General features: G+C 44.6%; 1 long non-coding RNA gene across 1 annotated transcript; it reads right to left on the reverse strand.

Moving 5' to 3' along the window:
* Nucleotides 1–2,570: 2,570 nt before the first annotated feature.
* Nucleotides 2,571–5,511, reverse strand: LOC129037373 (uncharacterized). Its single transcript, XR_008502782.1, has 2 exons — nt 5,162–5,511; nt 2,571–3,527 (listed from the first exon to the last, which is right to left on the reverse strand). It is a non-coding gene; the product is annotated as an uncharacterized LOC129037373 (long non-coding RNA).
* Between the last annotated feature and the right edge of the window lie 817 nt (nt 5,512–6,328).

Below are 6,328 nucleotides of genomic sequence, written 5' to 3' on the forward strand. Positions count from 1 at the left end.
GTTAATTTGGCCCATAATTCTGCAGGCTGTACAAGAAGCATGGCACCAGCATCTGCTTCTGGTGAGGCCGCAGGAAGCTTCCACTCATGGTGGAAGGTAGAGGAGGAGCAGGCATGTTATATGGCAAGAGCGAGAGCAAGAGAGAGAGCAGAAAGTGTCAGGCAACCAGCTCTCATGTGAACTAATGAGCAAGGACTCACTCATCACCAAGGGGATGGCCCCAGCCATTCCTGAGAGATCCACCCCCTGACCCAAACACCTCCCACCAAGCCCCACCTCCAAGACTGGGGGTCAAATTTTAACATGAGACCTTCATTATCAATGTTTGTCTGTCTACACATCCAAACTAGATCATATCTACACATCCAAACTAGATCATCACCTTTGGTCTTTGGGAGATTCAGAAGGATGATACACTAGAAAAAAACAACTCCTCTGGCCTGGGAGAGTTTGACTTTCTGCTTTTCATTTGTGTTTGCTTTTATCAAAGAGGGAATCTGCTACTTGCCTGATGCAACTGCATTTGGATACTGAACTGGGGCCCAAGGACGTCCCAAATCACTGCCTGGGAATGCCAATTTCTCATCATGAATTAGAAATCAACGCTAGCAGCCTCCCTGCTAAGTAAAAAATTACATAATTCCTTCTGCACCACTGCATTAGGCTGATTTTTTTTTTTTCCTTTTCCTGAATGTACAGTAAATCCCTAGTGGTTTAAGCCATGGTGCCTCTCCTTAAACACAATATGAAATTGCTACCAAATTTAAATAAAAAAATAAATTCCGTGTTGTGTTAGGAGTCTCTCCTGCCAAAAACTCTCACACAATTAACACACTAGCAGAATGTGTTGCTAATTTCATGCCACTGGAGTCTTTTCTGCTTCAGAATATAGAAACAAAATCAGGTCAGAGCTCCAATAATAACAGGATTTTGTTAAAATATACAGCCCTGTGTTGTAGATACGTTGTAGGAATGGGTGAAAAGGAGACTCACAGTGATGCATGAAATAGCTCACTACTGCAAATAGAAGTGGGAGAACTTGTCTCCAGCTTCTTTGCAGAGAGAGAGAGGTAGAGAGAGGGTGAGAGAGGAGAAAGAGGGTGGAGAGAGATTGGGGGAGAGAGGTAGAGAGAGAGAGAGGAAGAGAGACTGAGAGAGAGGGAGACGGGTAGAGGAAGAGGAGAGAGAGAGGATGGGAGAAAGGGAAAGAGGAGAGAGAGAGGGAGACAAGAAGAGAGAGGGAGAAAGGAGAGAGAGAATAGAGAGAAAGAGAGATGAGAGAGAGGAGAAAGAGAGGGATAGGGACAGAGAGGCAGCGAGGAGAGAGAGAAGCAAGAGACAGGGAGAAAGGAGATAAGGGGGGAGAGAGAAGAGGAGGGACAGAGAGAGAAGGAGGTAGAGAGGGAGAAAGAAGAGGGAGAGAGATGAAAAGAGAGAGAGAGGAGAGAGAGGTAGAGAGAAAGAGAGAGAGAGAGGAGAGAGGTGGGGGGGAGAGAAGTAGAGAAAGAGAGATAAGAAAGAGAGGCTAGGAGAGAGAGAGGGAGACGGAGAAGAGAGGAAAGAGGGACGGAGGGAGAGAGAGAAAGAGAGAGAGAAGAGAGGCAGGGAGAGAGAGTTAGTTCAGCTCAGTCCAAGCCCAGACCCACCAGGTTCTGTGGGAAAGGGTTTCATTATCAACGTTAGTCCATCCAGACATCCGCATACTTTTACAGGGGGAGGCAAATGCCAGGCAAAGAAACTAGGGAAACACAAGCCCAATAAATCACAGCTAGGATTCTGATTCCCCTGGTTCATTCTGAGGCTTCCTCCCTCCACCTCTTAGCCTTCTTACACTGGGCCTCGTCTTTTCCATAACAAAAACAGCGATAATGAAAATATTTTGGCAGCATTGAAGGCCTTTCATATTGTGACCCTGACCTCCAAATCAATTGTCTTTATTCTTGACCTGACCTTGGCATCCATTCTCCCTGGCGTTCAATATTAGTTACAAAATCTTGAACTCCCTGAGACCTTCCCTCCTCCCCAGATAACCAAGGCAGGCCACACTGGGGAAGCTCTGATGAGGACAGAGAGAGAAGGCTTCCCGACAAAGAAAAATCATAACGAGATGAACAAGCCCGATGCCTTCTATAGGAGTCTCATTTGCACCAAATGCTATTAGCCCCATTATTTACTCAGACAACGGTGCAGGCAGCCTGGGCTCCCTGCTTGCGCGGGGCGCTGTGGGGAGCACCATGCATCACCGGCCGGCCCGGGAGCTTCCCTTAAATAGTAATATGTAAGGTAGAGCATGTTACATTTCATCCATCACCCATGGGCTCACCGAGCGCAGAGACTGGAGAAATTGCTCACATTTCTCCATTGCTGCATTAATACTAGAAAGGGAGTGAACTGAACAGAGAAAGTGCCAATTTCAGCACACATGTTAAAAAGAGAAGCAAAGAATAGCAGAAAAAGAAAGCATCTCCCGGACTGAGATGCTGGCGGGTGGGGGAGGTTTTTAAAGGAGAACACTGCTTTTCAGAACTCTTGTGCATTGACTATGAGAATAAGGACCCACTGAGACAAGAGTTCGGGGTCAGCATACATTTAGGAGAAGAAGTTGGCTGGCAGGGGCTATTTTTCTGCAAATTAGTTTTCTCTCAAGGGTAACGGTGGGGGAGGAGCAGAGGAAAATGAATTGGAGCCCGTTGAATAATCGCGTATTGTTCGGCCGGTTGCGGTGACCTATGAACTGATGCTCCGAGAAGTGTTTTCAGGCCTTCCTTTTATATGGGCGAGGATGGGAAGCCTCTCACAGCTGTTGACGAGTGTCCTGAAGGGGCAACGATGGGGACGGCAGTGTGGCCCCACGAACAATGGTCACAGAGCATCGGCTCCACTTGGCAAGAGAGGCACCGTCTGCTGGTCAGTACAGCTGACCGCAGGGCTGGACAGGTGGCCAAGCAGGAAGGCGAGAAGAGGCATGGTTCAAACTTCATGCTGATCACAAAGAATTGAGAAAAGGGGCAAAGTGGAGGAATACAGTGTAGCAGGACGTGATAGATCGACTTTCCTTGGGGATTAGAAGGACCAAGAGCTCTGCAGTGGTTCAAACAGTTCAGTGCAAATGGAATTCTTCTAGGTTGTTTACAAAATAAAAGTGAATCAGTTCATCTAAAAGCATTTGTGCTTCATTGTTTTCAAGCCCAGATTCTGCCTGGAATGCATAGCATCGTGTTCTTCCTTCAGACATTTTATCATTCTCACTTTGGCATCAGAAAACCCTGCATCATCTAAACCGGGGCTTCTCTGTTCCCTTGAAACACCCAAATGAGATGAACTAAAAGTGCAGAGACTCTAAAGTGAAGCCGGAAGGGACCCTTCACAAGGGAGAGACTTCTTTGAAGTCTTGTACTTGTTCATCTTTTTAAAAGTACCTAAAACTGATATATTGTGCAGCAGTCTGAAATTTAACATTACAGATAGCATTTTTAATTCCTTTAGCCGCCTCAGTTGTAGGATTTCATTCCAAGATGCAGCTCAACCTGTATCAGGAAAAAAAAAGAACAATCACCAATTTAATGCATATTTTGAGTTTAGGAGGACTCCATCTCAGATATCCAAAACTTATAATCTGAAAAAAAAAATCTATGTCATAAAAGCAAGAAAATAGAGTAATTATAATCAGGGAAAATGGAAACTTCCAGAAGAAAGAACCAGTTTCATCTGTGGCTCCAGACAAACTGGGCATACCCCAGTTTGCAAAGGATTACAAAGGAGACAGCTATTGTAAAGTGATGAAAAGTAGACTTCCCTGGTTGTAACTACCTTGTCATAAAATGCCATGCCTGACTCACTCTAGGGCTGTCAGAGCACAGTGTAGTGCCAGGCACATAGCTGGTGCTCAATAAATACTTGTTGAATTGAAAGTTGTTGATAGCGCTCTGCATTCATTTTCCCCTTTAGGTAGCCTGTGGCAGGGTGGTGAGCCTGGGATGGAGACATCTCACAGCCCAGCAGTAGGACAGACTGTTGTTCTTCCTGGAGGCAAAACAGGTTAGGGCAGCACATGGTCCCTTCCGTCTGAGTCTGAGTCTAAGTACACACTCACTTTTCATCTCTGCCACAGACCAGCTGCATGATCTTGGGATCCACTTATCTGGGCCTTCCAGCCCTTCTCTGGCAGAAGGAAGCATCAAGCACCATCCTCTCAAAGGTCTATTTAAAAATTCTACAATACTGTGTATTTAGATTTATAAAGGACTTTTCTTTTTCACCAGTTGCTACCTGAGGGCTGAAGCAAGGGGCAAGATAGGGGAAGATAAATCAGCTCTGCTCTTGTCTCCCCTGTGTCTTTCCAGTTGGAAGGGCACAGAGGACCCAGTGTGGTCCCAGCTGGGAGGCTGCCCACCTGGTGTCCTTTGTCCTGTTCTGGCAAGAAAAACCTCAGAACTGAAGACAGGCTGTAAAGGGTGGTGAAAAGCACTGCCAGTTAGTTACCTTATCACAAATTTACCTTAGATGAGGTAATTCACTAAGCAGGTCACAGGGCTTCAGTGTTACACTCCTCCCACGGTCTCCCAGTAGTCAGTCTCTAGAGTTTGGCTTACTTAGTACAGGTGACCACATTCTGGTCAAAGTCAGCAGAGCCATCCTAAGTTAGTGTTCTGTGATATCGGCTCAATGTTTTGTGGTTTTTGAGACTGATTACCGTTAAAATGACCCATATTTGAGGGTCAAATATTCAGGAGCAAGAAATGAAAAGAAGCAGATTCTGATTTCAAGATTTCAGGTTTTAAACATCAGGCCCAAATCCATACTTTCATTTTGTTCAGTAAAAAGCAAAGCTGGTGATTCTTAGAATGAAAATGCAGTGTCTTCCACTTGAAGAAATCCCAAACTTGCAAAATTAGATAAGTTAGAGAGTTATGTTTTTAATTATAAAGCGATTTTGCTTTCTACAGTGACTCACCCTATGGCTCCAGCTTCCTAGGAATTTAAAGTATTATTTACTCCCCTGCCCCCACAAAAATTCAGATGCCATTTTATATTTTATAAAATCAAACAGAAGATATTTGACTATATTTCAATATAAATAAAACATGGCATATCTCTCTTCTTGACTTAAGATCTCCTTTCTGAAGTATGGAAGTCTTGAAATTCTATCATATTTACTTACCCAAAAAACACTGAGCAGGTCCCGTTCTACGGCAGGCACAGTGCTAGTCCTAAGGGTATATCCTGGTCCTCTGACACTTTTCTCTTTTCTCCTCCACGGCTTCCATTCTCTCTGTGTCCTCCAGAGGCTGGGGGGTATTGTGGGTCTGATCTGCTGGAAGAGGGGCTAATTATATTAGGATGACAAGTCATGCCCTTCAAGACGAGTATTGAAGTTGAAGTTACGGTAAATGGTCAAAATAAACTTGCAGTCAGAGGTTGAGAACTTTCACTCATGGAGACTGGCCAAAAGCAGTGGTTCTCAAAGTGTGATTCTTGGACCGGCCACATTGACATCACTGGTGAGTTTGTGAGCAAAGCAAGTTCCGGAGCCTGACCTACTGAATCAGAATCTCTGGGAATGGTGTTTGAGAAATTGTGTTTTAACAACATTCCAGGTGATTTTTATGCACATTAAAGTATGAGAACCACTGGCTTGAAGTTAATTAGGTTTCAGGTGGGCAAAGCCCTGAAAAAGTCTTCTTTCAAATCCTAATAATATTACCAACTGAGTTCTGTCACCTGCCCAGTGACAACCCCAGTTTAATCTTCAAAATCATACAAGCATCTCCAACCAAGTTATCTATGCAAAGTTCCAACTCAGAGAGAAAAATAGCAAATTCTCAGTGATACTCAAAAGGGAAAATATTTGGACAGGTAATTTTAGGAATGGGCTATGGATCACTACGTACAATAATGAAGTTGAGCAATTAGGTTTGGAAAGCCACAGCACAGAAAATAATTAACCCACAAAGTAATCATCTTGGAAGTCCCAAAGCTAATGATTAAAATAAACCTGAAACAAATGATTGTTTAACTTTTAAGCTGTGCTTGTTTTAGCCACAGTGTACTTCAGGTGTGAGCTCCCGGGAATTCCTCCTGCCTGCCGAGATTGGCTTTAGGACGAGGGCATGTGTCCATTCCTCTGCCTTTCCTTCCCTGGGGATGGTTTCTTTGAGTATCACAGAGTAGCACTCCAGTTTGGGTCGAGGAGGTTGGCTGAGCTGCTCGACTCTGCTGGCACTGAGGGGCATCATACCCCAGAATGCAGTCTGCAGCTGTGGTGGGCTTCAGCCATATTGAATCCTATATAACCTTGGAGGCTGGGATGCACACTTCGTTTTTGTGC

Source organism: Pongo pygmaeus, chromosome 4, assembly GCF_028885625.2.
Source record: "Pongo pygmaeus isolate AG05252 chromosome 4, NHGRI_mPonPyg2-v2.0_pri, whole genome shotgun sequence".
Classification (NCBI taxonomy): Eukaryota; Metazoa; Chordata; class Mammalia; order Primates; family Hominidae; genus Pongo; species Pongo pygmaeus.